The sequence below is a fragment of the Molothrus ater genome, chromosome 8 (genome assembly GCF_012460135.2).
Source record: "Molothrus ater isolate BHLD 08-10-18 breed brown headed cowbird chromosome 8, BPBGC_Mater_1.1, whole genome shotgun sequence".
NCBI classification, from domain to species: domain Eukaryota; kingdom Metazoa; phylum Chordata; class Aves; order Passeriformes; family Icteridae; genus Molothrus; species Molothrus ater.
The window spans coordinates 24,515,244-24,542,252 of record NC_050485.2 but is presented as its reverse complement, the minus strand read 5'-3'; the positions used below and the strand labels follow the sequence as shown (position 1 = coordinate 24,542,252).

Sequence of the window (27,009 nt, the reverse complement as noted above, 5' to 3'; positions counted from 1 at the left end):
GTTGATTTTTGACTTGAAGATGAGGATCCAAATGTGGATCAGAATTGTAACAGCTGAACTCATGTCTAGATAAGAATGTGCCTAAACTGGCATCTTGAGTCCTCAGTCACCCCCAGCCTACTTTGTGCCAGGCATTTAATTTTTCTGAGTTACAGAGACAGATTCAGGCCCCTACACTAGCAAATCCCACCCAGAGGAGCAGATGATCTGGGGGTGGCATTACCCATTCGTGACTGGGGAAAAGGGCTGCTTCGTCACAGAGGGTTTTCTGTGGTGTCCTCCTCCTCATTTGTGGGCATGTTTGAAACCTCACTGCCCTGCTTATTTCTCTATGGTTTTCATACTTTGTTTTCCTAACAAACAAGATTTTTCCTACCAGAACAACCCACCAGCTACATCGTACAGGATCCCACACCTGAAGAGTGCTCAGCACAAGGTGACTTTAGGAGGAAGGGGTGTCAGATCCTGCTGGAAAAACTCCCCTACCCCATGTGGGGAGAGCCTGGCTCCCAGCCCAACTCAGCTTCTGTCATAGGGACAGAGCAAACACAGCCCTCAGCAGATTGACAAGAAAAGGTCCCCATAAAAACCTACCTGGACATATCTACAATTTTATTAGGATGAGAATCCATGGCCCCTGCTCTCCTCTCTAACAATGCTTTTTAGTGGACAGATGATCAGAGAACATGCAGCAATTCTGTGCCTTTCCCAGTACTTATCTCCAGTAATTTGTTTTTGTAAGTTCAACAAGCCTCTAGAATTTGCAGCTTCATTGTTCTGCTTGAGACCAATCCTCTGCTCCTTTTCTGTCTGGCAGAGAAATGGACCAAGACACTTCTGGCATCACAATGAACAGTGGCTGGAGAAACTGAGCCACGCCAGAGCCTGCACCCAGCTCTGCTGCTTTCCTTGCTGCTACTGGAGCCCAGAGTGACACCAAGGTGACACAAGAGTGACCAAAACCAGCCAGCTGGTTTCAGGCTTCCAAGTAGTAGGAATCAAGAAGTCAAAAGCTTGCTTTGTTACTGATGTGGCTGCAACACATTTCCTTCAGTGCATCCTTCAAGGACAATTTCTAAATACCTCGTAAAGTCCTTCTTTCCTTAAATATGTTGAACTAGTCTTTCTCCTTTGAACAGTCACCAGCCAAGGTGCTTCAAGTCTCAAACAGCTTCCTTGTGCTTTGGTCAACACTTTAATTTAAAAATAGAGCTAATACTAGCTCCATTTGCACTTACCACTCCTGTGTACTAATGCATAGTAGTATCACCTGTTGGGCTTCACACAGGTACCCCAAAGAATATGACAATAATGTACTGTATTTTCATAGAATTTTCCCACCCAAAGTATCTGAAGCTCTTGTCTCACTAGGTATTAATATCAAACAAACAAACAAAGAAATAATAGCAGCCTTCCCTCTCCAGCCAATCTCAAAACTGAAGCAGCCTAATTAATGAAACTGAATAATCCAGGACAATTAATTCCAGTACATGAGGCCTCCTATAAATGCAAATTCAACAGGTCAGGAATCCTCAGGTAACAGTAAGCTCTAAGCAGAGGATAACAGACAGAGGGCAAGCAGAGGTACTTCCTTGATCTTATCCTTCCAACACCACTGCAGCTATAGCTATGAACAAGCCACTTTTATGACTACACATGTACCAGCCACCAGGCAGTGAAAGAGATCACTGGTTTCAATCAGCATTAAAAGAGAACACAAATAACAGTTTAATATTCTGACAGAGCTACTTTGCATTTGTTCTCTGAGTAATTTTAAGATCTCCCAAAATGCTTTCACACTTCTGAAGATGCAGGCTGGGTGCCCTAATGACTCTTTCTCATTAAACCATTTTCACTCATTGCATTTGCCCTTTCAAAGAACAGCTAGAAAGGAAGTAGGATCATTATTTCGTTAGCTTCTCTGAGGCTTTCTTTATTATCCTGACAGTCTCCACTGGCTTCACAGAAACATCTCAAAGGATATCACAATAATATACTGTATTTCCATGGCAGTTTTTCTGGCCAAAAAAATCTAAAGCTTGTGTCTTGTGCTAATCCATTCAAACTAACAAAGTCCCAAAAGCCATACTGGGAAATACTATCTCTATTCTAGAGATGAAGAAGCTGAAAACTTGCAAAGGTAATGGATTATTTTTTCAAAAGCAGGCATCTGCAATTAGGCATTTCAGCTTCTGCAATCATATAGTGTAGGGCTCAACTCTACCACCAAATTGCCTAATTAGAAAACAAGCATAAGGAAAAAAAAAAAAGTTGTCCACTAATTTTAGTTACCCAAGCCTGAACATTTAAAGAATGTGACCCACAGGTGGAACAGAAGAGTTTTGAGTCAGCTCTTAATCTTAACATGAACCCTTTTCCTTTACTTCTAATTACTTCTAATTCCAAATTAACTAGCCATACCTCCTTACAGTTGTTTGACAATACAAGCAGACTGGTTACCATATTCTCTACCATTCCTCTGGTCACAATTTGAATCTCTTCCAAGCACATTACTAAAGTAGTGGAGGGGAAGAAATGTTGTGGTTATATCAAAATGACAAAAGACTCAGTGATATAAAACATGGTTTCCATGAGTCACACCCAAAAAGCCAGCCTTAACTTTGTTAGGCCTTGAATGGCAAAACTGATCCTGCCTACCTGGCTCTCCTCGGGATTGCTCCACTGAAGCCATCCCTGGAATCTCACGATCTTGGAAAGTTGTTACTGCCTTCAGTCTCAGCTGATATTTGCACATTGCTTCTAACCACACACACGTGTATACATGAAACTGTTTTTAACAATGCTTTCATAAAATGCTCCTCAATACACTGCTGGTAGCACAGAAACTCTTTCAATACAGGACTGGGAATGTTACAGTGATTGCTCACCTGACCTCAGCACTGGTGAGGCCACACCTCGAGTGCCATGTCCAGTTCTGGGCCTCTCACTCAGGAGAGTCATTGAGCTGGGCAGAGTCATTGAGCGAGTCCAGAGAAGGGCAGAGGAGCTGGTGAAGGGTCTGGAGCACAAGTGCTGTGAGGAGTAGCTGAGAGAGCTGGGGTTATTCAGCCTGAAAAAAGGAGGCTCAGGGGTGACCTTATCACTCTCTACAAGTGCCTGAAAGGAGGGTGTAGTGAGCTGGGGGTCAGCCTCTTCTCCCAAGTGATAGAAAAAGAGGACATGGCCTCATGCTGTGTCATGGGAAGTTCAGGCTGGACATCAGGATGAATTTCTTCACAGAAAGGCTGATTATACACTGGAACAGACTGCCTAGGGGATGGTGGAGCCAGCATCCCTGGAGATGCTCTAAAAGAGACTGGCACTTTGTGTCATGGTGTCGGTTGGCAAGGTGGTATTGGGTCACAGGTTGAATGCTCTCAAAGGTCTGTTCCAACCCAATTGATTCTGTGATATGGAATGGACTCTGGTCATATACAACAATCCTGTATAAACTCAGTCCATGTGTTTTGTACCACATTTCTGTAATAATATGGGTTTGTCCCTGTTTCTGATGGTGACCTTGAGGGTCTAGGCTGCATCAGACTTTTGCTCCTCAGCAAATTCTGCATATTCCATTTGGAAAAGCAAGGTTTATAATTTAGTGCTTTATTGGGATACTGCAAGTTCTCCCATAATGATAGTCTGTTTTAAACAGTGGGGGGGGGGGAGTGGAAACCATCTGCTTGATTCCATTGCCCTCCTGTGACAGGCTATGATGTGTTTAAACCATCACTGCAACCTCCCCCGGTCTGGCAGAGCAAGGTGTCAGGGATACACCCAGGCAAAGAAACTTGTCTATACAAAACCTGATCAAAGTCAGAGCACCACAAGCTAACAAAATCCATCTTGTTCCTCTGAGAATCTGAGCCTGAACTTCTCTGTGAATCCAACAAACTGGCCTGAGCTAGCAGACTTCATATTGTGGTAAGACTTTCTTAGTCACAGAGATATGAAGTAGAGGTGTGGAGAGGCAGAAAGAATGCCATGTGAATTTTGGAGTTCTCCTCCTCTGTGACACTTTCCATGTCAGGGCTCTGTCAGACAGAGAAAGGCAGGTATGTTTGTTTGAAGTCTCAGCTATTCAGCGATGGAGATAGGCTATAAAACGTGTATCAGTCTCTCAGGAAAAAAGAGCTGCAAATGCTGGCACTGAATGACTGGGATGAAAAATCCACCTCTTCCACCAACCCTTCTGTCAGAGGGTTTCTCCTCTGTGTGGAGAAGCAGCCATCATGCTTTTGATTTTAGATTTTCAGCCATTTTCTAAGCTTTTTCTAAAGCTGATGCATTCATCTTCAGCACAGAGTCCCACTATACATAGCTGCAGCCCTACACTGAAAACTGTATGGAGGCACAGATCTGCTTCAATGAGCAGAAGAATATCCCAGCTCTCTGAGCACTTCAGAGAGCAACAGGAACATACCAGATTAATATTTGCTTCACTTCTGATGGTGAAGTGAACACTCACTGTCTCCCTGCAGTGTGCTTGTCTCCCATGCCCTCCAGACAACTTCTTGCTTCTACTCATTGGCCAATTTTCTCCCAGTTTGGCAGGAATGCAAAAATCCAAGAGGAGCAAAGTTTCTACAAGTTTCATGAAAATCAAGAGCCAGCAAAAGGAGAGCAATTATGAGGGCTCTGAGAAGACCAGCAGCATACAAGTAAATCCCATGAAACATGAGAGGAGGCGCATCTCTCTGGACATACAGCTGCAGGAAGACATTCAAATACAGCTCACATATTAATACACTGCAAAGAATTCAACTGAACAACACAGGAACTCAGGCAGCCAGTCTTCCATCACTTGTAAAACATGTTTCCTCCTTTCCCTTCTCCTCCCTCCCCTCCCTGAGATAAAGGCCCTTCGGAAGCTCTGACATACTGACAAAAAAAGCCCCTCCTGAGTCAGAGTCCAGTGAGGCAGTGGCAGAAAGATCCACTGTTATCACTGCAAGGCTGTCTGGTTGACCTGGTCACACACACAGACATTTTTGCTGACCAAATAAAATAAAATTCAAAACAAAACAAAACCAACAAAAAACCCACACACAACAATAACAAAAAAAAACCCCTCACAAACAAACACCCCACAAATTTAAAAAGCTCAAACAAAAAAAAAAAAAAAACCAAAAAAACCAACAGACAAAACAAAAACAACAGGAAAAATACAACCAAAAAAAACCCAAAAAAAACCAAAAACCAAACAAAACAAAAAAAAAACCAACACAAAACCCCAAAAACATTTAACTAGATCATGGTAAAGGACCTTTAAACCCCACAACTAGGACACCACAGGTACTGATAGCATCAAAAATGACATCAATGGAGGTAACAAAAAAATCTTATTCTTAGTCCTTCCCTGTCTGGACCTGACATAAATCTGGATGTGGACATTTTATAACAGAAGTGTCCACAGAAGCCCTGTGGACCTAAATCTAATCACTCACCAAGGAAGTTCCAGTGTGTGTAGTCTGAATCAGCCAGTTAAGACAGAAAAACATTTGCTGAGAGCTTTTTTTTACTCAACCACGAGTTTAGTAACTGCAATAAATGTAAACCAGAATATTTTACAATTGCAAGCAGAAAGAACTGTCTCCCTTTGTCTCCATCCTACTAAAGGAAACTAAGGGCTGCAATGAAAGTCTGGGGAAGTGAACAGAATTCAAGCAAGTGGTGCTGCTTCATGATGTAATGTCCCAGCCTACAGCAATATGACAGACTTCCTAAATTGAAGATGATGCCTTTGCATGCAAGAGTCATCAGTGGGCTTTTAGTTCCATAAATCTGTCTAATCCCACAGAGAAGCTTCTGGCAACGTCTCTATCACATGGTAGTAAACACCACAGCTCTGTGCTGTATGGAGAGGCTCCCTTTGGTTTTAGCTGCTACCACTTAACAAGTACAAAACCATGGAGCCCTGTGCTGCCATTTGTGATTTCACTGATTGTTGTCATTTTTTTTTCCTGTCTCAAGACTCCCTGTTTATTCAGCCACTCCTTGCACAAGCTGTTCATGCCTCTGATCATTCTACGACTAGTTTTACTAGTTCAATTACGTCTTTTGTCATGGATGCCTCAGGGACCAATCTTCAACAATCTTCCTGCAATAAAAACCCAGCTATCCAAGTATATCAGCATAGACCCAGAGTATTTAACACAACCTAAATAAAACCACTTTCTGCCATCGTACACAAGGCTTTAAATTCTCAATGCTTCTGGAGCCATAACCCATCAGTTCTAGTGGACTTTCAGTTCCATAAAGTTTCAAAGTATCTAAAAATCAGAAATCCCAGTGGGGAATAAGATGCTCAAGCATCTTTTGATTATCATAGTTTTGATAATGTCTCTTGAAAAAAATCCTTATTTTTACTTTTAGTTTGCCTGTCATGTAAACAGCAGAATATCCACCTCATTTACTATCATGATCCCAGCACCCTCCCTCCACCCTTTTTCTTTTTTGATTAATGGTGATTCCCATCACCAAACATCCAAAAGACTTGAAGATGACATTACTTGATAAATTTCCATCTACAACATAGAGTGGAGACTGGCAAAGAAAAATGAGCTGCAATGATGCAGTAGTCATTGTGAGTCACAGTTCAAAATGAAGGTGAGAAGAGATAACAAGGAACACTGGCTTCCTCTTTATTTCTCTTCCTTTTTCTCAGCTTATTCCCTTTATATTTTTACAGGAAAGGTATTGTCTTTTGTTTATTCCATATGAGCCTTTGGGAGGACACTGGATGTCTCCAAGGTTTAACAAAAGGATAGAGAATATTCCACCTCTGGATTTATGACCAATAAAACACAGGAGTTGCAAATATCAGTGGCTGATTGCACACCAGCATTTCATTTGATCACCATCACACAGGGCAGGGGGGCTGTTCACATCAGTCATTTCCTGGCAGAGATGGCTACTCAGATGGGCATGAACACTCTATGGAGATGCAGTTTTTGTGTATTGACCCTACAGGGATGGTGGGGACTAACTTGAAAGCTATATGTTTGCATGGTGCTTGCACCTGTCCTGTAGGAACACAGTGATGCTTTAGATATCCCCAGCAACCACTGACCACCCAGATCATGACACAGGGTGCTTAAATAGCATTCATCATCAGAAAACAGGGTGTCCTTCCCCAATCCCTGCTCTTCTCTGCACCCTTACCTTCAGATACACCATTTCTGTGGAAAAGCAGTAGTTTCAGATCTAAAATATTCTGTAGAACCACCTGAAGAAGCAAGACCCTCTTTTGAGACACAAAGAGGGAGGGCAAGGGGATTGCAGGAAATGGGTAGAATGGCAGAAAATGCTTGGATGCTTGGCAAAGCAGAACAAGATCAACCAAAAAAAAAAAAAAAAAAACCACCTTAAGCGCCAGAGTGGCATTCCCTGCTCTGGGACATTGAGAGGCACTATACCTCAGCCACTGTGTGACACAGATTTGGCTAAAGGCAGCTCTGAAGCTGTCTCAACATTTTGCTTCTACCAAAGAATGGCAAATTCTGCTCTGAAACAGAAATAAAGCCAGCCAAGCTGATGGATCCTAACACCTGATGGCAGGCTAGAGCCTGTACTATAAAAGCCCATAGTATAGAATTCTTTTAGAGAACCTGGGAACCTGATCAGAGCAAGCAGGCTGCAGGTTTTGTGGTTACTCAGCCTTGTTTTATACTCTGCTGCTGAATAATAAGCCCACAATAAGCAGGCACAAAAGTAACAAAGGTTGGTGCCTCCTACTGTGAAACTGAAGTAACTCTACTCCTCCATTTGTAAGATTCCATCTTCTCTCTACCATGGCCATTTATTTAATCTTAAATTCAGCCACCTACAAACTAGATATCTCTAGCTCACAAGCCTGTCCACATTTTCTTTTTGTACCTATAGACAAAAACTGTAAACTAACAGGATGCTTTATTCACCCTAAAATACGTGAGGATATATTGCCCTCTTAAGGTGGCTTCCACCCTTCAGTGTAAAAAGAGACCAGAACAACCAACACACAAGTAACACAAAGTAAAGTGTGTCTCACCATAAATGGGTTAGAAATTGCATGCACTGAGCTGGCAGTACAAATGACAGGGAAGGACCTCAGCCGTCCTGACTGAGATCAAAAGTTCATGATTTATTATAATGTTCTAGTGCTCTACATTTTAAATGTTATTATTGTGGATCTGTATGAGAATTACTACTATAAGCAGGTGCCAAATGGTATCAGGACTCCACTGTGACTTACACAATTTATCACATTACAAAATGAAGAGAGCAGAGATAAGCAGAGAAGTATGATATGGATTTCCCAACTGTTGCTGGCAGCATAAAGAATATAAACAGAGACCTGATAAAATGTGAAATGGCTTCCCCTCAAAAGCTGGGATAAGCCCTTCCCTTCATTGCATGCTTGTCCTGTTACACCACTGATGAACTGGCAATCCTTCTGGGGCCAGGAAAGCTGATGACTGCTGGTAGAAATGGTACCTCACAGAACCTCATTAGATGAGATGCAGACACATCCCAAGACAGAGTTCAGCCACCTTGACTCAGGGGCAGCCTGGAGCTTAGAGAGTCTGGCTTTCCAAGGGCCTCTGCTTTTCCTGTTGTGGTTGTTTCACTACTTGAAAAGTCTATGTAAAAGCATTACTTCTACAGCTCTGAAGAACTACACTTCATCATTACTCATTTTCCATTCATACTGTCTATAAGATCTGACATATTTATCATGTTCTTGATTCTGATGTATTCTAATTTACCAAAGAAGTGTTTTATGCATCCCTGATAAGGCAGCATATTGATTTGATTCCAAGCACTTGACTGACTCAGCAAAGATGGCCTTATCAACACATATTCAAGAAATTTGGTCTAGAGGACACTTTAATAGTCTCAAAGATAAAAGACAGCTTTGATGACAAAGCCTCATTAATTAATCAGATATTAATTAGATAATTAATTAGAAACAAGGCCCTCTCCAGGCCCTTTTCTACTTTTATTACTATAGCTAAAAATGCTTCTCTAACGATTCTCTGAAGTAGCTAATCATTTTAATTTGCATTATTTTATAGCAAAAGGGAGTGCTTTGAATGTAGGATTTTGTGAAGCAGTTCTAGAAGTTCCATTTAACATCTAGGCTATTCTGTGCATATTTAAACTGGAATTTCCCTTATATATGTCTTGAACAAAATGTCAAGGGGAGACTATGGAACTGCCCCCTCTCTCAACTCTCTATTTTTGTGGTAGATGTGGATGACAAAAAAATTCCTTCCAACCACTCAGAGAATAAGCACACTCTGGGTTATACAAACTGCCCTGAGAGGAGCTCACCATACCCTCCTTAAAGAGGGGGACAGGTGACTCAAATCTCAGTTTCCCATCTGGAGATGCACACATGTGTCCACTCATGCCCCCTGGGAAGGTGATTTACCAAAACTTGCTTCTGACACAGTCTGCCTCTTTTGGCATCAGTGGTAGGCAGTACTGTGGGGACATTTAGATGAACCTGAGTCATCTCTAAAATAACACAAGGCATGTTAATTTTTTCAAACCATCAGCAAATCTTTGCAAAACTGATGTAATTAAAAAGAGGACAGTGATAAAGATAGTTTAGTCCAGTTCCTTAGACACAGATATTAAAAATTGCAGACAATTCCCAACCAACTTTTATAGTCAGCCTGCAGCTCCTTCTAGACCCTACCTCAGGTGACCCCTCTCCCACAAGCCTTATGTCTACCCCTTCTTGTGACCCACAGAGGCTACTGTCCCCAGCAGCACACCCACACAATCTGAACATAAATACCACAGAATCCCGCCTGACCTCAGGCAAGGCTCCTCAGCACTCAGTTTCACATTAACTGAGCTTCCTGGGGAAAAACTGACTCTTACTGTTCCCAAAAATAAAAATCTGAAGCTCATGAGATGCAGCCACCTGAGACAGCTGGGGACTGGCAATGAAAGAACATTCTAGACTTAGGAACACATCTTTACTTCTAGTCACAACATGACTAGAGCCTGTACGTGCTACTTTTCCAGTACTAATAGGACAGTGCCAGGTCCCCAATTAGTTGAAATCAATATGGCCCTATCATGTACAAGTGAATGATTCATATTGGCAGATTTACACAAATTTACACAATAAAGGTCAGGACCCACTCTATCTGTGTATATCTATAAACATAAAGACTCATAACAACATTACCAAGAGGATATAATGCATTTTGCAAGAATTTCAGAATTTTGCTTTTGTGAGGATTCTGCATTTCTGAAAATGCTCAAAGTTTAAACTTGACTGTATAAGACAAAGCAATAGTGCAAATTTAGTTTTCTAAAGAAGAAAACAGAATTTGGAGCCATAAAAGAACACAAGTCTCAGGCTAATATTACTCTTAACAGGTATTTTGTGGTGTTCATATTCCCACCAGAACAGACTTCAGCACAAGCTGTCTTTCAATATGAGAAATAAATACATAAAATATAAAATCAGCACATTCCTGAATCCTTCAAAGCTTATCCATTCCAATTACCATTGAAATATCCATGACAGGGTCTGCAAACCCTCCCAGCCTTTTGGAATAACATTTTTGAGCATCACATAGCAGAGACATCATAATTCACCAGACAGAAGGAGCTTCCAGGCCAGATTATGCAGCTGACAATGCTCTTCTGTAGGCTGCACCACTTGCTTTGCAGGGTGACCTGGTTATACAACTGGCTCCCCAGGCAAGAAGCTAGGGTTGTTCTGAATGCTCCCAAATGACTCTGGCCATTCTCATCCAGACAGTTATATGACATTATATTCTCTCCTAGTTCCTCAGAGTGAAGAATTTTGGATGAGAAATATAGAGACAGGGATATAAGTGCAAAAGTGAAAGACAGCTATCACCCAGCTTCTTGGTTTGTGCAATAGTCAGATCAGCAGCTGCATCACACCTCCCCTAAATCCAGTGCTACACTGTAGGTAAGTATTTCACAGCAGCACTGATTGAATGTGACTTTTATTAATTCCCTGAGCATGAGGATTAACAGCCTTGACTCCAGTTACCATGTTTTCAAAATGCAGACACTGGGATCTAAGCTTGCATCAATGCAGACTCTCCAAAAAGGCGAGCTTGTTGTTTACATCAAGTTTAATAAATTCCTGTGATCCATAGGGCAGGGGTCCCTCTGTTCCCCACCAAATGTTTGCCAGTTGTGGGCAGCTCAGAAAGCACACAGCTGATCACTCCCACTCTAGCAATGCCCTAAGACCATCACTGCCTAATATCTTTCAAACCAGTACACAGGCATAACTTCACCCCAGAAAAGCCTCCTTTTCCTGTCATCTTTTGCACTCAGCCCACAGAAGCTCATCTAACACAAAACACTTTGCCTTTGGGAGAATAAACCTGTTGGAATCTTTTCAGACAGAAGATCAATAAAGTGGGAGCAGCTTGAAAAGTCAATCAGCATCAGCAAGTCCCCCAGGTGATAGCTGAGTGATTATCTTTTTAATGAAGGAATAGTAAACAGAGCACAAGAAAATGCACATCCCCTTCAAACTCACGAGGAAAGGTATCTGAGGCTGAGACACAAGGACAGAAAAGGAAGCCCTGGAAGAGACCAGTCATCTCTCCAGTTTGTTAGGTTGACTCAAGAAATAGTGAGAAAGATCCAACTTAAAATTGCTCAAACTGAGAATTGGCTCCAGTACTACATTGCAGATATTTCCTCTAGGTGTTGAAGGAGGAATAATTTTGTTTAGAACCCCAAAAAAAAGGATAAATATCCCTAGCCCTTACTCCTAAGTAGTGTGCTAAGAACATTTTTATCCATAAAGGCTTGACTTTTATCTAAATGAATTTTATGAAGGGCTAAGTACCCTGCATATTATCAATGCAAATGAAAGGAAAAAGCTGTCCACGATCCAAGTCCTTTTCCTAAACACTCCAGGGATTTACTTTATGTCTTTGGATTTAATCATAGAAAGGCTCAAACACAAACAGTCAACCTGCAGTCTCCAAGGTTCACTGAAGAAATAATTCTGTTTTACTAAAGTCATTGGAAGGTATCTTGGAGACCTGCAGGGTTCCTATGTGGTTTTTACACAGCAGGGCACATTTTGCTGCTGTTCCAACCACCTAGGTTGGAGTATGGCACCTCCCAAAGGTTCACATAGAGGAAGACATTTCAAACTGTAAACAGATCACACTTTGCTGTCCATTGGGCTGTATGAGGTCCTGTGCCATGACAGAGCTCAGAGTCCATCCATGTAGATGTCTATCCAAGCATTCAAGTCTATGACTGTATATTTTGGGCCTTCAGCCATGCTTTCCACTCAAACCTGGTTCCATCAAACTCAGGATTAACCAACTGTTGTTGTTCGTGTTACTGACAGCACTGTCCACAGATCTACGTCTAAAAAACCAAAAAATAAGACCCAAACTCAAAAAACTGTGAAGCATATCTTTAGTTGTGCTCTAACCCAGCAGGATTAGAACCTCTGGAAGGTTTTAAAGCAGTGGCACTTAAATTCTTCCACTGATGTTATTTAGACCGAGACAGAAATGGACTTTTTTTATTTTTTTTTCTTCATTCTAATCAAGCTGGTACTTCAAAAGCCAATGACAAAATGAAGCATGATATTACACTCCTGGAAGGTACCATTAAGTCCCCCACGGATAATGTCAGCATAAAGGGTTGCCCGTCTTTTAGCAGGTAAATTGCAATAGCCTATGATTAATTAGAAATAGTGGCAACTCATCATTGGCCATTTCCTTATCCCTTTTAGCTGTCTTACCAGAAGGCACGTGGTTTATTTTAACATCAGCTTTAACATTCTGGAAATGAATCTTCCTGCAGGCTGAACAGGAATGCTCTGATAATAAACCCCCTGCAGTAAACAGTTGTCTGATCAACCACCTGGTGCAGAGGCAGTTCTGCAGACTTGTCTGTGCACACCTCTGCAGGTTTTACTCTGAGGACAGTGGAGAAAATGAAATATGGGTACAAAAGAGGGAGATTCACATGTTGCCATGTTTCTAGCATAAGCATTTGGTCATGGTTGATAGGTCAGTGAGCAGTGCATGGACACCCTGAGCATAAGAACATGCAGGAAAAATGGTTCATCTCTGCAGTTTATTCCACAGAATCACAGCAGGGATGAGTGGCCAGTGGCTCACAACAGATTAATTTTCTTACCCCACCTTTGTCCCTTCAAAGGCTCCCTGTGAGGGCATCTGGACAAGAAACCTGATGGATTCACAGCACTGCCTTGAGTATGCTGCAGATTGCTCATGTTCTAACATTAGGCCCTCAGCTATTATATGTCCAAAAGCAACTACTCATCCCATCCAAAACTGGAAGCCTCAATAGAGTACAGCGTGCTCCTCAGAACATCCTGCATCAGCCACTTTTAAATAAGCACTACAGTGAACCTGCAGCACTTAGGCAGTTGAAAATAGAAACTAGTGAGAGGATCTCCCACTACAGGAAATCGACTAATCTTAACCAAGTTTCCCCCAATTCATTTCCCCCCATCCCTCCCTCTCCCAATACCTCTTTAACCCTTCTAGCGTGTGCCCATATTAATCACAGTCAATACAGACAAAAAACCTTCCCCCAGAGTCCATTTTAGACACAAATATTTATTTGTCCTTGACTCAGATACAAGAGACTAGGTCTGTGTTAACGAGCTACAATCATGGATCAATAAAGTTCATACTGAGCTTTAAGTGCAGTGATTACTAAAAGAGAACACAGAAAGAGATATAACACCATGTACATATGCATCATGTACTGTTACACAGCTGCTAAGCTTTAAAACAATGTGTTTGCAAGAATCAAAACAGTGTGGTGAAATAGCAGCCGTCTTTTCAAGCCAACTGTAACAAAGCACATTGGGAGTCCTTTCTAAAGGGGTTATTTCTTTGTCCATACTTTACACAACTGATACTGAAAATAGAGAAAATAAATAATGATGGGGTTTTGCTACGAGTCATTATTTTGCAAAAATTGTACTATAATAGCTCTAGTATACAAAGTTTTTCATTAATCATTTTCCCTTCCTCATGGATGAGGGCAAACGATAAACATGGGTTCCTTTAACCCCCACTTTCTCTCTATCTCTTTTTACTTTTTTTACATCACATTCTGTCACCACTTATCAGTGTCCCTGTAGCAAAAAAGGGGAAAATATTAAATGCATTTCCAGGAATTCTATCTCATCCTTAATGACACCATCAATAATTGCTGTCACAAGCTAATATCATAGTTGCAACCTTACAAGGAAGATAAAGAGGCAGGGTTTTTCACACCGAGGTTTCTAGACAGGCTCTAAATGGGATTTTGCTGCATGCTTTGAAATGCCTCCTGGATAGCTCAGTGGGAACTGAAAACAGGTTGAATCCAGACAAGGGAGTACTAAACCTAGGGCTGTCCCATGAACATCCCAGAATGATGATCGATCCAGAAAACAGGATGTAAATAAATACAGCAAATGCTGCCCTTACAGCAAGGCTTACACCTTTGGACACCAGGATACCCTCGGGTAGATGCTTCTTCATGCATGAAACAGATTCCAGTGATGCCCATTCAGCAGTACCCAGATGTCCTTTGGTCCTTGTGCCACAGTGCAGGTAAGACCTTGTCATCACAATAGGCACCCCATTAAGAGAATTTATTCTCCAAGATGCTTTAGAAAAATAAAAACTGGAACACCTCCTAGTTGAAACCTCTGGCTGGTGAGCTGAGCAATGTCCCTTCACATATGGGCAGCCTGGGGGCCTTGACACAACCTGCACCCCACACAGACCTGCCTCACACCAGCAATCTGCAGAGGAGCAGTTTCCTGAGGACTTCTTGTGAACATGCTGAAGGGCAGACACTGGCACACCAAACCAAGAACAGACCAGTTATTTGAGTGATTCTCTACACCCTCCTAAGTGCATCCAAGCATGGCCCTCAGACTTGAGCAGAGAGGGAGACAGGATTACAGCTGTCAGACTGAACTCCAGCTGGGAGGTAGCAACACCAAAGCTCAGATATTTGGAGTCACTATGACTTCTCAGGTGACTGAATTATTAATTCCCAAATAGATTTTAGTATACTAATCAATAGAAAACAGAGGAGAGGGGAAAATCACCTTTAATTCTGCACACTCCATATTACTGGAATCTCCATGTAATTAATACTTAGTATGGCACACTTGCACTTCTTGTTGCAACCCCTGAGAAAACTCCCATCGAGAGCTTTGCCAGGCAGTGTTTCATTTCTATTTCAGCAATGAAGACATTCCCTCTGCTTTTTCTTATTGCTGGCCAGCAAACACAGTTCATACCTTCCCTCCGGAACAGTCTAGTGATGCAGACCCTCTCCCCAATTTGGTTAAAAATCTCACCCAGCCTTTGGTTACCCTATGCCATCAGCCAAATACACCATTCAGTAAGAAGAGTCCAAAAATGAATCATTAGTCATAGACTGAGGTGCTTCAGTATCATAAACACACAATCAGACATAAGTCTCTGAATCTGACAGAGGGAAATTGGAGTTTAAATGTTTTCTTTCCACAAAACACAATGATTTGGTTCACCTTTTGAAAAAGGTCAGAAAATTAAAGAAAAAGGCAGAATTAAGGTGACAGAAAAGTCTACACCATGGATCCCCTCAGTTCCATGCACTGAACCCAAAAGCACAGTTTGAGCAGAGTTTATTATTCTGGAGCTGTTTAGACCCCGCCACACGACAGACTGGTCCAAGTTCATGCCAGTGCAGTCAGCTCCAGGAGTCAGAGCCTCTAAGCAAGGGCACCATCTCAGAAACAAGGAGTCATTTGCTCCAGACTGAGAGCTGTAATTTTTTTTCCCAATGTCAGTGTCTCACTCTAAGCAGGACAGAAAAGCAGATCTTGTCATTCCAACATGAAAAGAAGTGGAAAGGCACAGTATGATAATTTCAGCAAAAATAATTGCTTTGTGCCTACACAAGCTAAGATTTTCTGCACTGCATTACCTTCCCCAGACCAGTGTATATGCAATGCAAATCAACTTTTGAGCAGCATTTGTACTACAATAATAACTTGGAAGAACTTGTTTAATATCAGAAGACTTATTGGAGCAGATGAATGGCTCTGACATGATATCCATGGGATAGAAATTCAATTAAAAACTGCAAGTGGCACAGAAGTGCTAGTTATTGTTCAACATGTACCACGGGACCTTTGTTGAAATACAGCTATTAGCTGTACTGGTTGAGAAATTCTGGGATTCTTTAACGGCAATCTGTTAGCTTATAGAAAGTTAAATTAATAAAAACACAGAATCACTCTCATGTTACAAGAACAGAGCAAAGCCAAGGACTAGTTGCATATTTTATAATTATGGATTAAGTGCATTATGCCAAGGAAATTAGAGATGTCACAAATATAATAAAAATGAAAGATTGTCTGGCTCTAGTGCTGATGACATGCTGGTTTGACAAGGCATGCTGGTTTGCCCATCCTTACCTCCCCAGGATGTTAATAATTATTCCTAATCCTAGTATCTACATTCAGGAAGTGTTCAGCCCTCAGTGGAGATAGACTTGCATTACAAAGTTACCCTCCCTGCCTGTTAGCAGCATCCCAAACTCATCTTCTGCCTGGTGGAGTTGGTTTTGACCCCAAGGAACAAGAATAAAAAGGATGGAAGGATGTTCTTTGTTTGTTTTTCAAGTTAGATGGAGGGCAGACCTCAGTGAGAAATTACTCCCTAAGCCCATCCAACTTTTGCCAAGTCACAAAGATGGGATAGGCAGGAATCCCTGGATGAAAGTTTGGTTTCCTGAAATCATTTCTTACAGTGGACAGACAGCTAAACCCATGTTCTCAAGTATGTATCTATCTTGCCTCTCACGAGCAGGGAACATTAATTCTTAATCTCCCTTTTCAATCCTTTTGTAGGAACATTGTTTTTGCTTATGTATGAGGAAGAGCAATTATGAATTCCTTCCTCAAATGGAATATCAATCCTTCTAAGAATACCCTTTCATGGATGGCAAAGTTTACTGTCACAATGCTATTTTTCCCACCAAGAGCTAGATGCATCATGCCACTCAAAATTAACACCACTTTAACACTCATCTGTAATAACATGTGACAGCTGCCATTTTTTTAAAACCCCGAATGGAACTCAGGAACTCAAGCTAGTCACTTGTATCTGGTTTGACAAAACTAGTTCAGGGAACACCTGTCTTGGACTGAACACATCTTAGTTACTGGCAGCAGACATGAGCAGAGTGCAAAGGGAAGTAGTAAATGGTGTGGGAACTCAGCAAGCAGCTCTTCTGCCTCCAGAGAACTAAGGGGTTATTCTGGTATACCAGACTGTTTTATCATGAAGAGTTGAGGATTTTAGCAACCAGCCTTTGAACAGAGATTTCAGTTCTCCCAACAGCTGTGTTTATAGGCTGTGCTGTGTAAACACAATGGCCTTTGCTCAAGGGAATGACGTACCAGAGAATGCCATGTTTCCCTGGTACAAGAACTCTGCAAGTCTAGTGCCACATAAACACTGCACAGGTCAGAGGGCAGGGACTTTGGGAGAATGAAAAGCTCTCTGCTCCCTGTCCTTCCACACAGCTCTGCAGATGGATTGTGCTGAGTGGGGAAGAATAAACAGGTTACCACACAGGCTTTCAAAGAGAGATCTCTGGAGGCACCATAAATATTTGAGATAATCCATGGTAAAGGGCTACACCATGCTGAATTAGAGGGTATATATTAAAACATCAATACAAAGATCTTCCACATGTGGTTTTGTCAGCAGCCATAAAACCAGCCATAAGCATTTCCTCCTTTTTTCTTTTTCCTCTGTATTAAAGTTATTACCTCTGGCTGGAAACACCCACTAGGATCATGAAAGCATCATGTCAACTCCTCTGCATCAGTTTCCCACTAAAAAGAAATGAAGACATGAGCATGGAGATATCCAGTTTATCTTTGCAGAAAGCATTGTCTGAGCTTATTTTCATAAACAAAATAGCCAGTGTGACCAGCAAGACCAAATAAGCATAGAAAAAGAAAATAAAGCCACAAAACAACCACTTCCCTAGGTTACATTCAGATCTGTCTGATACAGGTACTTAGCTGAAGAATCATAACTTCCACTTCAAAAAAGCATAAAAAGAGCTATTTGACCATCTGCTGCCCAGGGTTGCCAGGACATTGGTCTATACATAAGCCACAAAGAGAAAGCATCACACTTCCACTGCAGGTGAGTAACAGTGGTATCATCAGTGTGGCAGAAGCGTCTCACACTTTCACTGCAGCTCCAGGACCAGCCACAGCAGGAAGGTCTGCACAAGCTGCCTGGGCATCCTCAATGTGCAGAGTATCAGTGTGAGCACAAACAAGCCAGCAGCCTGTTTGTCCTCCTCAACCACCACTAACCACCCTCCATTGCTACCCTGTCAGCTTGGCAGCATCCTAACAAAGAAAAAGAGAAATCCCTCCCTCGCTCCTGCCACATGCTCACCTCACTTTCAATCCCCAAACATTGATAGAAAGGATTAAAGTGAGTGCTGCTTAAAATAAAATGGATATAGGATTCAAAACCAATTACCAAAGCATAATCTTGCTCAGATGGGCATGCTAAGAATAATTACTATCCATAAGATGAATGCTTGTTGGAGACACATTACAGAAGACTGCATAATTAAATATAGCAACTGATCCTCATTTATCTACCGAGCAATTCACATTTAAAAGCTCACCTGCATGCATTTGGGCAAAAACCACTTGGGAGTTTTCATGGCAGTTGGAAGTTCAGGGAAAAGCAAAAACAGGAAAATAAAACAGCAGGAAAAGCAATCAGGTTGTCACCAGAAAAAAAAAAAATACAGAGGGAACAGTAATATTCTGCTCTGGGCATTATTTGCCCTTTAAAATAATAACCTTTGAGAAAAGCGAAAACATCTTTGATGTCAACTTACACTTGGTCCAAAAAAAAAAATTGTTTCCAGATGCAGAAGCAAAAGAGGGCACACTGCCAGGTGGGGCTTTCTCAAGATGCTCTCTGCAGGGTCTGTGGACTGGAGAAAAGCAACAAAGGCAACCAGTCACCACATTCCAACAGTTCCCACAGGGCAACAACCTTCCCCTGTCCACTCAGCCAAGGGACAACTGACAAGTGACCCCCATCATGTGCCAGGCACCAGCCCAGCTCCTGAAGCATGGCATCAAGCTCTTCCCCTGACATGTGTCACCCAAAGCTAATTATGCCCCAGCTCTTCTCTCCATGGGAAACTTTATTTATACAAATACTATTAGTAGCTGAACAGGAAAGATATCTACTTCATCCCATAAATAAAATATTCATCTAACTTTTCCCTTAGTGGAAAAAAGGCAAAAAAAACTTTACAATTTGGAAGCCAGATGAATTTCTGTGAATAATATTGCCAGTGCAGAAAAAGAGGAATGTCTAAAGGGAAAGATTTTCAAAGACACCTACTAATACAGATGTCCAATTAAACTTAATGAGAGTTGATCTTCAGCTTAAGTATGCAGCATTGACGACCTAATCAAAACATACTAAATTTTCCTACATATATCTTCTGAAACATCTTCCTTCTTAAAATCCATTTTACTTTGTCCCTGAGAGATTAATTTTCTCAGCAGCACCTTCCCTAGAACCCTCTGATCTTGCATGTGAACCCTCAACCAATCATACAACTTGAGCAATAAACACTGAACACTAAACATGCAAAAAGTTTTTACTGCTGACAACCAGTAAAAGAAGCAGAGGCTGTCCTTTGAAAACTGTCAATAATCAAGGAAGTGTGACAGCATTGAATTCTTGCAGACAATAGCTGAAAAATAGGGTTTACATGCATCCAGCCTGAGGTTTGGATACAGAGGTGAGGCTCTGGGGGTTGTGCACAAGAAATGCTTTTGATAAGTCCACATTTAACTTTGTAAAAAAAAAATACAGGTACAGACAAGCTTGGTCCTTAAGATTCCTATGTCATTTATACTAATAATTCAACAGTTTCCATTTCTACAATATCTTAATGCAATGACTTCCACATTCCTCGAGTGAAGGAGCACAGCCATCTCTACAGTGCCAATGGGAAAAAATACAGAAAATTCCGTTTCATTCCTGAACTTTGCTCCTACCTCAAGAGTTTCATCATTCTGTACCAACTGCAAGAGTACAGAGATGAGGCATTCAGATACCATTTCCAGTGAACTTGCTTTGAACTTGAATAACCAGTGCAAATAGATGTGCACTGAAATGTAAAGCTTTCCATGCTAAAGGTAGATCTTCAGCTTGTGGGAAATCCCCCAGATTTCCCTCATGAAGGACTTTGAAAGCATCTGTAAAGAGTTCTGAGCTACTGTACCCCAAAGAAGAATTGACCTTTCAATTCAACCACAAGGCAGGAGAACAGTCACAAGGTCTTAAAAATTCAAACATGGCTCAAGTCTGTTACAAAACATTGATGCCACGAAAGAAGAAAAAAAAAAAGGCATATTTGCAATATTAGTTTTTGGCAGAAAGAAAAGCATCAGCACAATTTAATAAACACTCCATTGGACTCACTTTCTTTCCTACATGAGCTCTGGTTAAATGACATTGTGTGAAGAACACTGTCTACATTTTGTCTGCAAAATGCATTTGAAACCATCTCTACCCTATGACACATTTCTTCTTCTAGACTATTGGTACTTCAACACAAAGAAATCCAAAACCATTGAAAGTAAGCTTCTGTTTAATAAAAACCACCATGACCCTGACTGTTGTATAACCAATGGCTTTTAAGGAAGAAACTATTCAAATATTTTCTTCCTAAAATCCATCTATATATAGCACTGGGAAAACTATACTTACTCAAACAAATCCAAGTGAGATGTTAGCTATGCTGTGTTAGGGACCTCCAATGAATACAGCAGATTTATTCTCAATTAAAAATCAGTTTTTAATCATATTGTGAAATGAATAACAAGAATTTGGGAAAATTCATAGAGTAAATAGAATTAAGTGTTCCATGGTGAAGCCTACTCTTTGTGGGTGAGATTAAAATAATTAGACATGCAATTTGGCAAAGAAAGGATGGAGAGCTATTAGTAATCCTCAGAATGTGAAAGGTCTAGGAGCTTTATCCAATTCGTGTTGGATTCAGCCAGAAAAAAAAAAATCCTATTTACCACTTCAAAATGGATGCAAAAATTGAAACTAAAAAAACCTGAAATATTAGGCCAAATGTCACTAAAATCCTGTAACTTGCAGAATCATCAGTAGTGCCCCTTGGAGATACTTCATCAAAATGTCTGACTTCATCAAAATGTCTGGGTGGACTAAGAAATTGAAACATCTCTGCCTTTTCAGATAGAAAATCCAAGTTTTGGGACAGCTCTGGCACTTAAAATATGGAACTGGCTGCCAAACAAAGTGACAGAAATGTCACTGCTTAAAGACAACAAAATGTAATTGGTCATACTAGACCTGTGCAGCAGAAAGAGAGCACAAACTTTCAGGGAAGAGATGGTTCTCTGCAGAGCAATTTGTCAAGCTGGCCTCTCATTTGGGCCCTCCCTCAGCAGGCAGTACCAGAGACACAGCCCCAGAATTCTCTTCCATGCCACAGCAATCAGCCACAAACAGCCCAGCCCCACTGTGTTATTTCAGCAAAGACAATGGAAGTGAGGGACATCTCACAATATCCCTCATAAAAAAGGGGATTCTAATGGAAAAATGTCATGTTTGCAGAATGTAAACAGAGATTTCATAGCACCGAGTCTTCATTTTTATCACATCAGATAGCTCTTTCTTTCTAAAGAGAACTCTGAGGAAAGATAACTAAAGGTTGTTAAGTCCTGCTGCAGCTTTGGATTTATGATGGAAAACCATTTATTTTCCTAAACTACTTGCAACAAATGTTGCTAGGCAGAAAAAGCCAATAGAAATACTTGTAAATGGTCTATTGAGAGGCAGAAAAGTAGAAGGTGACAAAAGCTGAAATGACCAGATGAGGTTTTAATTTTAAAACACTATAAACAACATAACAAGTATTTAATGGCAGGGAATCAAAGACAGCTTTTTCTCCTTAATGCAGGGGGATCTGCAATCTCATACAAATAGAAACTGCGCTTCATTTTGTGCAGTGAGCATCTTTCCCCTGCACCTGAAAATACATGAGAGAAGTAAATACTACAGTTGCAAGGCTAATAAAATAGTCCAGTCTAGGAAGATAAACTAAAACCCATGTAAAAAAAGCTATTTTCAGGTAACTAATTACACGTAGAAACACAAGCCAGTTGTTCCAAAATGTGGAGCCATTTTTTTGTGCCAGAACAGTCAGACTAGCCAAGATCATATCTTTAGAAAATATTGTATCAGTTCCTGCACTAGAAAAGCTGCATGCTTTGTCTCTACTCTCCTGATCTTATAGCCACAGCAAATAAAATCCAACATTATTCTGCTGTTCACCACCTCCTATTTCAGAAGAACAAAGACAAGAAGACAAATTATGATTTTTTTTTTCTTTTGAGCCAAGTGGAACTTTTGCAGGAGAAACAATCAAGAAGGAAATGAACACCTCACCCAATTTTCATGCTGCCCTTATTCCAGCCAAGGCACACAGGACCTTCATTTGCAGGGGTCTCCTGATTGCACCTGCTATTCAATGTACTGAGCACATGCATTCCCAGCTGGTGATGGGGCCACTGAGCACTAGTTGCTGTTTGATAACAGCTCCCAGGTGATGCAACACCTGATGGGGGCTGCACCCAGGCTGCAGAGGCACCCACTGAACACAGGAGCCAGCAGACACCAGAGCAGGAATGGATCCAACAACGCATCTGACAAAGGGATGCACCTCTGCTGGTGGGTCAGCCTTGTCGCCTCTGTCCAGCTTTGGGCCTGGCTGCATCCAAGATGCCTCCAACATGGAATCTTAATAATCTGTCTCACAGCAGCACCAAGCTTAAGTCAAGATTCTCCTTTCCCTCAAGCACCAGCTATATCCAAGATCCACGGAGAACAGAGTCTCTGGAGTCTCTGTCCGCCCCCCTCCAGGGATACACTCATCAGCCACAAAGCCTTTGGCAGAGTTGAAAAGGAAGAATGCCTTCTCAATCCTCAGTGTCAAGAAGAAAAATTCCCTTTCAAGGGTCTTTTAAAGATTTTTTTAAAAAAAGTCATCCACATGAACAAGCCAGTGCTTTATTTCATCCCCCTGAATTTTTTGCCCTCAACTCTTTTTGCAAATAATTATAATGCCATGAAAGGGAAAGTGAGGAACAAAGAGCTCTAATGCCTGGGTTTCATCATCCAGGAATCATGGCTGTAATTTCAAATGTCACAGGTACTGAGGCTCTCAGATATATAGCAAATCAGCCTGTCTTTCAGCATCACTGAATTTGGCCAACTCAGCCCAGAGTCCATTTGCTGCAGCATCAAAAATGAAATGCAGTTCTAGCAGCAATGCAAATCAGATCACATAATTGACAGACTATAAGTATTAGTAAAGACTGAGTATGTTTCCAGCCAAGAAGCAATACTTCAAACTACAGTGGGGACTCAATGTAGAAATTATTGAGTAAGATTCTCTGGACTGCACTATACAATTAGATTATTACCATTACTTCTTCTCTGTGCTTTAAATCTTTGACTCTGAGGATGTGCAGAGCTACACTTCTACAAAAAGCACCTTTCCGAGAATTTTCTTCCCACATTATAGACTGGAACATGAGAAATCTGAGGACATAGGATTTGTTGCCATTTGTCAAGAGAAGCATCTCCCAAACAGGAATGATTAGAGTAGAAAAACCTGCTGCATTATGAAAAACAACTGGTCTTTAAACAGGATGTGAGTACCTGCTTGGGGAAGTAGAGGGCCTTTCCATTCAGTCCACAGAAGCACAAAGAGCTAAAACCTGATAAACTCAGGCTAGGCAAGCATGGGTAAGAAGGTATTTTCTTCTATTTTGTGTGGGTTTTTTTAAAAACAGGGAGGGAAACTGTTCCAGCAGACTGTACTAATGGATAAGGTAAATTCTTCATTACTTCTGATTTTACAGTCAACATAGGATGTTGTCCCAAGAGTTTTGCTCTTGATCAAACAGATGTTAGATGAGGAAATAATCTCTGCTGATGTCTATGACTGATTTTCTTTTCCTGCATGATCTTGCACAGTGTTTGAGTACAATGCTCCTTCTGCCTTTATAACCTAGAAATTTCTTAATAGTTCCACATCCATGAGTCACCAGTGACACAGTTAGTACTTCACATCTTATCCCCATAGTTGCTTCTAGACAATTTTTTAATTTTTTTTTAGGATTACACCCAGTATTTCTGGGAAGACTCTAGTGTCAAGATTCCTTCTCTAAAATGTCTCTTCCCATCATAAAATCTCACTCTACACACAAGTAACTAAAATCACTTGGTAATTTTGCTCCATGAAGGAGGGTGACTCTCAGAAAGCAAAGCAACAGTCTGTTCCAGTGAACAAGGTCCTAAGACTCTCTTTATATTGTGATCTCTCCTACTTTACCACCATGAGCTAAAAAATAATCACTATCAATGAGTCCTTGCCTATATTCACCAATTTCCCTAGTGCTGTATCATCCACTGCCTAACTTTACAAACACAACAGCATTTGCCACAGCTCCATGCCTGTTTGAGAAAAAGAAGTGAGATGCTGTGCTGCTCAAGATCCCTTACATTTCAAACGCATCCTTTTGCTCTTCCACCAGCCATTCAGCCAGCACTGCTGGCTTGAACACAGCTGCTTTGACAGCACTCACATTTCCAGCATTACTCCAACATCAGCCAGCTGATTTTGCACTCTCTGGTCTCCACTCTGTAATCAGTTGGAGAGGGCACCAAAGAGGTGAGATGAGAATTTTTCATGTTCTCGAGCCATCAGACCCAAGATCTTATCAAACTGCTCATCTGCACTGCAATATTTTGTTTGTTGATGGGACTGAAATCATAACAGATGCTCTGCAGAGAGCATGGCCTCAGTGTCAAATTAACACTTTTTATTCCATATTGTCCAATTTCCATGTTGGCTTCACTACCCATTTACATAATATTCTAATGGACACATTTCAGGACAAGATAGGATAGGTCACAAGATGCTGATAGGTATGAAGGGTACTGAATGCACTCAAGGAAAAATTATTTAACCTCTTAGCTCCTTCCATAGTCAGCTTCTAATATGAAGCCTGTTGTGCTGCTTTCCCCAAGGGATGTGGCTGAGAGGCTCTCCTATCACTGGAATACAGACACAGGGTTAAGAAAAATCCACCAATGTCTGCCCTCCCTCCCAAAGGCACGACTAACCAGAAGCAGACATCTACCCTCAAAGGCTAACATGTACCTCAAGTCCTTTAAAATGGACACTCCTCACCTTCCCAAGGAATCCATGCTCTGCTTTAAGGGTGTTTTTCCTAAAACCTGCCTCTGCACTGCTGCAAAATACTCAGTAACTGGGGAACAGGTATTGGGAGGCCAGGCGGGGGAGGGAATGATTATGCTGTGTATATTTGCATACTTACAGGACTGCTGTAAGAACAAAGTGTCCAACTGTTTTTCCTTAACTGAGCTACTGTAGCCTGGCACCTCTTTTCTAAAATTAGCTCCACTTACAGATGTTGCCATAGTATTTGTTGCCATACCAAGGCACACTTCATAGGTGATGTCATTTGTCATACAGCAGAATGCCAGAGCTGTTTACCAGTTCTGAGCCTTGCTCATTTCTTAAAGCAAATCTGTCACCTCCAGAATTACCTGCACAGGCTATGGATTATTGGAGGTTTTGAGGGGAAATCCTGCCTGAGCTCTGCAGTTCAGCATCTGCACCCAGGAGCCAGAGCCCTGCCCTGACACCCAGCCCAGGCAGCAGCTCTTGCCAGCTTCTCCTGAGGTACATGATTCCCACAGGGCTGCCCCAGGGTTAGCTCAGGGAATTTTCTCAGGCTAAGTACCTGATATATGAAGACATGTTTCTCTTCATTACTTTTACAAGACCTGACCCAAAGTCTCTGGAAAAATGCCTGGAAACACTCTGACTTCCTTAGAATCATAGAATAGTTTGGGTTGGAAGTGACCTTTAAAGGTCATCTAGTCAAATCTCCTCCAAATTTAGATACTACATTAGTGACCTACATCTAAAATAGGTTTCCTGTACATATTTCCTCTCTCCAGATTAAATAATCATTGTACAATCCATAGCCATGCTCAGATTTTTCATATTTCTACAACTAAGTTCCCTTGAAACTTCTGAGAAGGATCTGCATCTCAGCAGCCAAGGAAATTCTGGGGGTCTGGATTGTTTGCTCTTGCACTCACTTTCTACTACTTCTGGAATCAGATGTATGATCAAGTACTTTTTAAACAATTCCCCTCACATTGGGCCAACTTTTTGCAAAACCTGGAACCAGAGTTGAACTTCTGACATGTTTTTTCCTTGTCCCTAGTCCCAATACCCCTTGCAGATTTTTCCAAGAACAAAAGTGAATGTTCAGATGTAGAGAAAAATAATCAATGTTGTTCTGACTTCAGTCAGCCCTGAAGTGTATTCTCAGATTTCTGCTGCACAAAATGGTTTAGAGGAAACATCCAGCCTGTAAGATTCTAACCAGATTTTTTTCTGGATCATTTGCCCACAATGAAAACTCTCAGAGAATAAGCAGCGGGAGAGAGATAGATTACAAATGCATTCCAAAATTATAGCAACAATGCACTTTCCCTTCTGCTGAACAGGTAGAGGCCCTGGGCCAAATTTCAAAGGGGAGTCAAGTGCAACTCATGTTTTTCCTGGCCCTTTCACCTACACAAGTTGCTTTACTTTCACAGTATCCTGGACTCCCCTTACATTTCAACACGTTGTTGACAACTTGCCCATTCCATCCCTTGTGAATTTGCACACATTGCAGACCGTATCTTAAACAGTCAAAACACAGAATTATAAAAGGGAAGCAAGTGCAGAAACCAGCACGTCAGCCCTCATCACTCCACACATTCATTTTCCATACATAGATCTGGAAAATCGTCTTCACACACT

General features: G+C 41.3%; 1 protein-coding gene across 1 annotated transcript in view; it reads right to left on the bottom strand.

Annotated features, from left to right (window-relative positions):
- SORCS3 (sortilin related VPS10 domain containing receptor 3) overlaps positions 1–27,009 on the bottom strand; it is a 268,925-nt gene that overhangs the window by 145,629 nt on the left and 96,287 nt on the right. The window lies entirely within an intron of this gene.